At 38.0% G+C, this 10,662-nt stretch overlaps 1 pseudogene; it reads right to left on the bottom strand.

Annotated features, from left to right (window-relative positions):
- Nucleotides 1-6,545: 6,545 nt before the first annotated feature.
- LOC114625929 lies at nt 6,546-7,445 on the bottom strand (annotated as a pseudogene).
- Nucleotides 7,446-10,662: the final 3,217 nt, after the last annotated feature.

Genomic DNA, 10,662 nt, shown 5'->3' with positions numbered 1-10,662 from the left:
CATATCATCTGAAGAATAGCAGGGAGACCATAACTCAAGCAGTGTACCATATCTTCTGAAGAATAGCAGGTTGCAGTCCTCCTCGCCCCCACGAATAACCAGGACCCGCCGGTCGGGTCAAGTGGCACCCAGACGTGGGGCTCGAGGCACGGACCCATCCGGACGGACCCTCATTGAGAGGATGTGCGCACGACATCAAGATTGAGCAAGACAGAGATCATCGCCCGTGACCTGTCGTCCACGGAACCAGGTTGATGCTACCATCAAGAAGGCAGTTGTAGTTCATTACCATCAGCTGAAAATTGCAGAGAATCCAGAAGTGACTCCGCAGGAGACTGACACAGCTGTCAGCTCCCCTGCCTCCCCCTACGGTCTACCCCTAGACTTCCATGCCCTCCAGAAGGGTTCCTGGTATGCCTGGCTTTGCCCTCATTTCTCTCGCTAGAGAGCTTGGCCTCTTGATCACCACAACAAAAATTGGCTTTTTCCTAAACCAAGGCCACCCTTGATATGGCCGCTAACATTGGGGAGCCTTCCTTTATGACAATATTACACCCCAAACTGACAAATGGTTGGTAACTTGAACATTTACAAGAGACTAGGATGGCTGTGAGTTAGCCCAATGACGGGATTATTGTAGGTCCACTTCCCAGGGGCCCACCCAATGCAGCCGAAAAGGAGTGCGTGGTGCTGGGAGTGGGTGCAGCCTACATGGCCTAAGACAGGGCTCTCACCCTCCTTTCACCCACATCAGAGTCCCTTGACGTTGCCCATCGTCGACAGCCTAAAGCCTTCGATCATCGATGTGACTTGTCTCACATCAGTGTTTTGGGGTTGTGAACTTGTCTAAGACCCCCCATAATTAGACATCCAATTCAAAACTCACATAGTTGGGATTGAACATAAGACGCCTTCTCTAACTAAACAGAGAAGGGGGAGATGCCAGAAGCCAGGACCCTCGCCCTTACCCTTACCCCCTACCTTTCCCCACCTGCACAATGTCCTCTGAAGCTTGGCAACTGCAAGATCCTGCTTAGCAACTGCATATAGACTCTAAGCAGAGTACTCTGCATATAGACTCAAAGCAGACTCAAAGCAGAGTATTCTTCTTAAGAATAGCAGGGAGACCATAACTCAAGCAGTGTACCATATCTTCTGAAGAACTGCAGGTAGATCATAATTCAAGGCAGTGTACCATATAGACCATGACATGTTTCAAGGCACAGGCCAAGAAGATTTTGTACTTTTCCACCACCTGGACCCTCTTACCCCCTCCCCTTGTAAAACATGCTATAAAAAAGCATTTCATGTTCAAAAAAAAAAGAAATTAATATAAAAAAAAAATAAAACTTCAAAAGTGAAAAAAAAAAAAAAAAAAAAAAAAACAGTATGCTTCTTTATACACTATCATCCATGTGCTTTGAAAAGTAAAATGATAAGACACAGAATATTATTTTCAGAAGTGATCTAAGTGGTAAATTAATTTTTTGCCTTTGTGTTAATAATTCGTTTGATAGCAAAAAATTACTGTTTATCCCCTGAGCTGGAACTTCTCTCCCTCAATCTCATGATTTTTGCACAAGGTTGAAACACACGAACAAGACTTCATTAAATCCATTGCCCCTTTAACTCCGGATGAAGCTTCCCTGTCTCTTCCAAAAAGAATGAGAGCTTTCTTCTTTACTCTCTACTTCCTTCATTTTCATACATCTTCTAAAAACACCACTGCTTGATGTTTTTCTTCTGTCCAGTAAGTTCTGTTTAGTAAGAACTAAGTCATTCTTTGAGAATTGGACTATATTTGGTGATGCTCCAAAGCTCTGTGGTACCCAGTGTGAAGTAGTCAGTCACCGCAACTTTATAACATGGAGGAGAAAGGGAGAGATAGGAAAGAGAGAAGAAAATTAGGAAGACCAGAAGTGGCTAAAATAAGACATTTAGAGAAAGCAGGGTGGGAAAAGAAAAGAAAATTGGAAGGAAGAAGAAAAGGAGCAAAGGATAAGAAAGTGAAGAAGGAGAAAAATGGAGAATGCAAAGAAGTGTGTGGAATTGTGTATTAAAGCATTGAAAATACTTCCAAACTAAGTAACCTTGGGAGTGTTTATCTTTGAAGCATCTATAGGTCAGGAATGTAGACAGATCTCAGCTTGGCATCCTGGCTTGAGATCACAAGAATCATTAGACAGAGTTTGACCATAGAAGGTTCACTATGTATGCTTGAAAGAGCCCCTACAGGATGGCTCGCTCACTTGATTCCTGATAAGAAACCTCAGATCCTGTCTTATAAGGCTCTCAGTGGGACCCTGCACAGTAGCTGCTGGTTTCTCCATGAAATAAGAGACCAGTGAAACCCTCTCACATGATATTTTCTAACTCTAATAACGATAGATCTCTGAACTTAGAACCTAGCCAAAGGATCTTCTCCAATCTACTTTTAAATAATTTCTATTTCTTTAAAAAAAAAATCCCCTCAGGTTCTAAGTAGACATAACTGGGTTGGGGGGAGTCATTACACCCCCTACAGATGTATTTTGCTATTAAAAATCGCTTTCGTGTGTTTGCTGTCTGATTATTGCTGGTATAGAGAAAAAAATCTTAATGATTTCAAGATTTATTTGTACATAGCTTTCTCTCAGAAATTTTGAGTGCTCCTTTTATTTCTTGTGTCTTAAACAAATGGTTTGAATTTCTATAGAGACAATGGCATGGTCTACATGAATGATAACTTGTTGCCTCCTTTCCAATTTGTAACTATGTTTTGGCAATCATACCTTTAAGACATGATCCTCAAAAGCAAATTAGCTTGAGAGCTTGTGGAGGAGTTATTGCTATCACTTAAATAAAATCAAATTTGCCAAGACACAGGCACAATGTAAGAATGTCAAGGTAATCCAGGTCACAGATTTAAAGATTTGGAGTATCTTCAGAATTATTTAGCCACATTCCTTGATTTTACCAATGTGTATTCCAAGACCCAGTTGCCTAGAGATACTTGCACAAGTTTGTTTAACAAGGAATTGACAACTCATAAAAACTTACCATCTTCTTCCTTTCTGTGATATCCAAAATGATACTGTAAAACTGTATGCATCATCAGGTATTCACATTAAACCATGTTTCTCTGCTGAACAATAAGCTGGGGTACTCCAAAAAAAGAAGAGGCATTGTCTTTAACTGAGTATAAACCCATAATCCAGCAAATGACATGATATTACCGTGATCAGTAGATAACAAATAAAAAGATATAAATATAAGACAGGACCTTGTAAGGAAGAGGGGAAGTTTATAGAGGGGAAGAGGGGGAGGCAATGATCCAGTGACATCAAGCAGAATGAATTATATTCACACGTGAAATTATCCAATAATTAAATGTTATAAAAATAATACAAATATACGTGGGTGGATGTATACATATATGAATATATGTATATGGATAGTTAGGAGATAGATAGATAGATAGATAGATAGATAGATAGATAGATAGAAGGATGTACAACTTAAGGTCAGAACACAAGTTTCCTCCTGAGAAACAGGTCTTAAGTACAATCAGAGAACAGTTGGTTACCCCCATCATGTTATCACACCCACAGCCATATATTGCCAAACTCTATTGTTATCTGTTTTTATTAAAATAGATGTTTATACAATATGTTCTGATTATGGCTTCTTTTCTCTGATCTCCTCTCAGATCCTCCCCACCTCCTCACCCATCCAACCCCATGATTTGTTTTTCTCTCTCATTAGAAAACAGTCAAATAAAAACAACATACTACAGAGTCCACCACAGTCAAGCAAGTATGGGTGCTCAGATCTCACCTGTCTTGCCATCATGCTTTACATATTTCTTATAGATTTACACTGTGTCCTGAAGATGCAAGCTGCATGCACTTCTAAAAATCTTCATAACTGGGCTCATTATCCATCAATATTTTTTCTGTTTGATAAGGAAAACTCTTTCTGTGCTTCTTCAGTTCCATGTTTACCTCTGCGCTTTGTTAGGGGACTCTTCTTGTGCAAAGAGAAGACTGTTTGTCTCCCTCTCTCTGTTCCTTAGATTCAGGTAAAGACCTTAGTTTTTCCTTTCATCAGAAATGTAAAGATAATTTGGATTAGGTCTAACAATAGTAATTTATAAGTTCTCCATATAATTCATTCACTTGCAGTCTACCTGCTCTATCAAGTCATAAACTTCATGAGATCCCAGACTAAGTCTGCCCTCACTTAACATTCCCCCATCTTCTATAATACCTGTTTCATCCTACACACTCAGTCTTAAGAACTGTGGTTTATGTAGAACACTTATTTTTATACTTGCTGTGTGACACCACAGCCTTTAATTCTTCAGTCCTTTAAAGAATCTCCATTCTCTTCATTCTCTGACATGACTGTGTGCTGCCTAGGTCCATTCTTTCTCATGTCAAACCACAAAGGCAGGGTGGTCATTTTAGAAAACCGCTTAGGGCTTATACAGAAGTAAATAATAATTTAAATATTGCAAAGCTTTGAAAAAGCTTATGTAAAAGATAATGTGAACATAACCTATTATGATTCAGAATTCATTTTTAAGTGGTCCATTTCCAGTAACCTTTATTTATGCTGTAATGAGAATAATAAACTTAATAGCTAGCCTTTATAGAAGGCATTTATTCACAACTACGTTTTTCAAAGATCTAAAGGAGTTGGGCTTTCTTGGGTGTAACATAAGATACAAGATCAAAAGTCATCATTTATTCCTTTTATTGTTTTGAAAAGGATTGTAAAGAATGAGGCACCTTCCAAAACTGACTTCAAGCCTCAAGAGTCCCCAGATGGGAATATAGGATAACCCTACAATTAGCACTATCAAGTTTTGTTCTTGTTTTTTGTTCATGCATGTGCAAAATAATAATAATAAAATACATTAGCTTTTTAAGAAGGCAATAGAGTACTCATTTGAGAGTTTGCCAAATTATTTTCAGGAAGTACAACAATGGACACATTCCCAGCATCTCTTACACAGCGTTAAATCTCTGGCACTAATTGTCTAGCATGAAGAAAAACAAAATCCCACTCCAAACATCAGGTTTCCATCTTCTTGCAATATGTGTAACACATCCCAATGATGGGTTCCTCAGTCCTTTATACGAGTGATTTTTAAAACTGTATAATGATCACTGAGTGGCACCAGATTTGCTGTACTTAGAAAGTTATGCACAGTTCTTCCTTTTTATGACCGTATTCTTCAGTCTAATGATTGTATGGGATATGTTAACAAGTATTAGCAATAAGCCCATACTCTGTTGTGCTGGTCATGTTCCACATGGAAGAAATTCCATTCTTAATTCTCAGTGCATAATGTAGAAGAGGGAAACATAATACAGTGTATTTTGTTCAATGGATCTAGATGGCAATGGAATAAAAACTGTCATGTGGTCAAGTGTTTAAAAAATTGCACAAAACTTACCTAAAGCCTACACACATATATCTGAAAGATAGTCAAGAGAATGTTCAGGGCCTCTTAAGACAGCCCCCTTTTTACAGTTGGACTAGGAAGGATTCAATAACTTGGTTTTCACACAGGAACAGCTACTAAAGGCTCAGAGCACAGCTCTGGTAAAAGAGGAGGAGTTAGGACCATCCTCAGCATTTCTCTCCAGCATTAGTCCCACTGCCCGAACTTACACAGAAAGTATGAAGTGATATCCATAGGCTTTGTCTACATCAGTGATTTCCAATCTATAGCCAGAGTAGGCAAGGAAATAATTGAATCAGGAAGGAAACTGTTTGCTGGTTTAACTGGTTTGTTGACTTAAATATTTACTATTATTTACCCATTTCAGAGCAGAATACTTATGTTCAAGCAATGTCTTGACCAATGTACACTAGTGAAAGATTTTCATTCTAATCCTGTTTCCCTTTTGGTACTTGGTGATAAAATTGGTATTTCAATACATTGAAATCATTATTGGTTTTGACTCCTAAAGCTCTCACCTCAGGCGACTGAGAACTATTTCAAATTGTGTACTGTGTCCCCCTGAGGTGACCCCACTTGTCTCTGAGTACTCCTTTCCTAGCTGGCACAAACTGTCCAAGACTCACATACTAAGTTTCAGTAGTGGACTGAAAACCATCCATTCTCCTAAGGAGCTGGACACTTCCATCCTGGAAGTGATTTCAAAAGATAGAATGAATACATTTAAATATGTTCTCATGGAGCAGGTTCGGTATGAAGTATGAAGTAAAGCTTAGCTGAAAAAACTGGTATAAAACAGCCATCCAGATCATGTTTTTAAAACCACTCATTTTAAAGTGCTTCTAAACTCAATTAATCTTTGTAATATGAATTCAGCATTTGCTGGAGACATAATTTTGGGGGGCATAAGGAAGCTGGCTTTGGGAATTGCAGTGAAAATTTTGCTGTATGCTTATTAACTTGAGAGAAAGCTCAACTAATAAACCAACATTTTTTAAAAACTGAAAAGAATTGTTTGTTTAGAGTGGCCTTGATTGAGACAGCATCTTTTTTTTTTTAACATATGAATCTGTTTAATGAGGTTGTAAGCAATTTAGAACACCAGTTTGTGAGGATACATCCCGTTTGTTAGGGAGAACTGAGATCGCAGGTAGCCCTGGAGCTGAGGAACAGCTTTAATCTTTGGCAAAATCTGCGAGTCCACAGCTTTCTGATCAGCCTTTCGCTGCTCTGTAATCTCATATTTCTCCTTCTCTGTGTCGAAGATCTTGCCCTCCTGATGCCTGGGCTTGCGCAGCTGCTTCTTCTTGAAGTAAGCGTCAGTCAGGTGTTTGGGGACTTTAACCCCGCTGATATCAGCTTTTGTAGAGGTGGCGATAACAAACTTCTGGTGTGTTCTGCACAAAGGAACTCTGTTGATAGCCAGAGGTCCAGTCACAAGTAGCAAGCCACTGCCCAGCTGCTTCAGGAAAACCACTCTTTGCCCCTGTGGCGCCCAGTGAGGATGATAAGGACAGTCCCAGGAGTGATGCTGGAGCGCAGCCTCCTCACTTGCTGACTGAAGGGCTTTTTGCCGTGGCTTTGCCGTGGCTCAGCAGCTTCCGAGGCACATCTTCTGTAGGATAATACCTAGGCATTTTTCGAAGCTTCACCACCCGGGTGCCACCGTTCTTGTCCCCACCAACTGTTTTTGTGACAGTAGCAAGGACCTTCTCCTTTTTCTTCTTCTTTTCAACCTTGGTCTTGGCAGCTGAGTATTTCCTTTTGTACAAGGCCTTTCTGGAATACATAGCTGATCTGGAGTACCTGCCAATTCCTCTCACCAGGACAGGGTTCCGGCTGGCTTGGCTTTCTTGAGTTTTTTACTCCTCGGTTTACCCTTTTTAGCTGCACCAGCGGCCAGGGGACCAGAGGCAGCAACATTACCGCCAGCCTTCTTGGCCGCAGGCTTCTTTTCCTTTGTATCAGGCTTCTCCGCCTTTTCACCCACCATCTTGCAAGACAGGAAAGAGGACTAAGGCAGCAGCTTCCGGTCTATAAACTGCATCTTTTTTTTTTTAATCTAATGCTATTCTAAAGTTTTCTTTGAAAGATGCTTCAATGGTAATATAGTTTATATATGCTAGAATTTCCTGAAACAATACAATAATATATGTATAGCCAATATCATAATTGTAATGTTCTGCTGTGATGGTTTAGTGTTTTTGAAGTCTAAAACAGAGCAGATGTATTTGAATCTTTAGAATAGTTCTCCATCATGCCTTCCCCTCCTTAACCAGAGACAACTATTATCCTCAATTTTATGTTTCTCATTCCTAACATAATTTTAAACCACCATAATATATCTGTAGTCATTTTGCATTTTTTAAAGTGTGTTTACATAGTCTTAGATGATCCACATCATTCTTCGGTTTGTCTTTGCTTTTATTTATCTGAACATCCTTGTGAAATGCATCCTGAAAGTCCATGTAGCTCTTTTTAGGTGTGTTAACTTCTGCATTGTATCCACTCTGTTAAAAAAATCACACTTTATAATCATAGTATTGGTAGTCTCACAATGAAAATGTCTTAAAAGATCTTTTCAATGTATTGCGAACAGTGCACAATGCCACATTTTTTAAACACATGTGCTATGTAACTGAGTATTTCTGTCTCTAATATGCAGTAAAGATATTATTGCGTCACATTATATACATATCTTCCATTATGCTAAGAGATGTAGATTTGTGTTTCTGCCACTTGTTTACTTGGATTGGTGACTTTTGGTGAAGTGTTTACTCTTCACAAGTCTCAGTTTTTCCATCTTTAAAAGGGTTATGATAACAATTGCTTGGTAGTAATAAAAATTATATACTAGTACCTAAAATAATCATAACAACAATTACGCATTAGTACCTAACAATAACAATAGTAGCAATTATCTATTAGTACCTAAAATAGTAATAATAGTACCAAAAATAATAATATCAATTATCTATTAGTAAATAATAATAATTAATAGCAGTTACCTATTAGTACCTAATATTACTACTAATAATAGTAATTACCTATTATTATCAAAATTAATAATAGTAACAATTACCTATTAGTACCTAACAATAATAAAAATTACCTAGTAGTACCTAATTTCTTTCATAATACTTATAAAATTTTGTGAAGAATCTATATATTCTCACTTTATACAAAAAACTAAATCACATTCCTGATTATATATACATGGATGATTCTAGATCAACATTACAGAGAGAATTGTATATCCACATTATTGAGGCATAACTCAGAATATACAAGTTATAAAACCAGACTAGAGGCCCATCAGATGACGGAAGGAGAAAGGAATTGGATTTGTATATAACCATAAGAATGAAATTACAATATTTGTAAGAAAATAAGTGGAACTGGAGATCATTATGTTAAGGGTAATAAACAAAATAGATAATTATTGGCATGTTTTCTTTCATAGATAGGATATCATATGTGTATGCAATAACACATATACACATATATGTGTCTGTACACATATATATTGTATATAGAAAGAGGATGTAAAAACAAAAGCAAGCTATAAGGCAGATATAAAGGGAGGGAGAGGGCAAACAAGAAAAAAGAATGAGATATACAAGGTAATATGACATGAAATAGGAAAAGGACATATTTATGGAAAGGAAGAGGAAGAAGAATGGGGAAATGGGTCATAAGAAAGGTGGAAAGGAACAAAGTATAATGTGTCATAATTGCCATAAGATACATTGATTTTTACAATAACAGCAAACTCCTAGATTTGAATCATGAGCATACACATGTGTACACGAGCACACACAAGCACATACACAACACTACCCCTATACATTCCCTACAACACAGAGAGAAAATTAAATACCTGAACAGAGGTCCATATGTAAAACGGCAGCACCTCACTAGTAACCCACCCCTTTCTCATTTGTCTGCTTTAGAGGGTAGTAATGGTTTCAGTTAGAGTAAGTTAAGTGATGCACAGTAGAGAAGCCTCTTATAGACTGACACTCTACAGATGACCTAATAATCCAGAATCTGCCTAAACCACAGGTAGAAATTGCAGAGGTTTTGGAGTGGAGAAATCTGTCATGTAGTGTTCCTTCTCAAGGGAACTTACAGCAGCCTTTCCAAAATTAGAGCCTCAAATCTTTATTATAGTCTGTTAATAAGTCAGTGGGCTTTTGGCAGAAACATATAGTTTCCTTTGGTTCAAAAGTTTCTGTGAAGGGTTCTGATGAATCTATGCAATGGTCTAATGTCAAAATAACATATGTAATCTTTGGCTGAATACCCTCTCCTGTGGTGCTGTGGCACTGATTCCTCTCTCCTTATTTTCATATATAACTGTTGGAAACATTTCTGTTGGGCCAAAATCTCTATATTTTGGAAACTTGGCATATAAATGGATGGTGGCTGAAAAGGGCCATTTTATTTTTCCTTTCAGAGAACACTGGAAAAAGGCACAGCGGTGGTAAGAAATTCTTATATGTTTGTAGGACAAACCAACTTAAAGTTAAATAAAGTTCTGTGCTCTGATTTTTCATGTTCACTTAGAATTTTTTTTTGATTACTCAATTTAAAGTAGTTCACAGCTTTAGGGATCACTTTCTTTAATAGGAGTCAACATGTTTTTCTGCAAGGAGTCAGATAGTTGTTTAAGCTATGCAGTAACGCAGTCCCTGTTGTAACAACTACCATTCTGGAACACATTCAGATTTACATAATTGACATGGCATCACAGACACACAACTCTGAGCTTTCTATAATTTATACATGACTCAAAATAGGAGTCACTTCTAATGTTGACGTTTGTCTAACAATTTACTGACTGGGAAAGACCAGTCATAGTTGACAGGGAATTCAAAACCTAGAAGTGAGTTTCACTTGATTCACAGGCTATAGTTTGCAATTCTAGATTTGACACTCTTTTGCTTCTTCATTTTGTATTACTAACTGTGTGAATTTGGTTACGCGTTATATTACTGGGAACTGTCTTGTGCTCAATTCCAAGTCTTGGTTCTGGTACAGCAGTTAGAGAATCTGTCCCGTTTGTCCCTATGCTTATTAAACAGTCATTTGGTCAACATGTACTGAATAAACAAGCATGTGGCCTTCAGGTAAGTGTGTGTGTGTGTGTGTGTGTGTGTGTGTGTGTGTGTGTGTGTGTGCTATAAACGGGGCAATTGCTTTACTCT

The sequence above is a fragment of the Grammomys surdaster genome, unplaced genomic scaffold, assembly GCF_004785775.1.
Source record: "Grammomys surdaster isolate TR1022 unplaced genomic scaffold, NIH_TR_1.0 224, whole genome shotgun sequence".
NCBI lineage: Eukaryota > Metazoa > Chordata > Mammalia > Rodentia > Muridae > Grammomys > Grammomys surdaster.
This window is presented reverse-complemented; position numbering and strand designations above follow the sequence as displayed.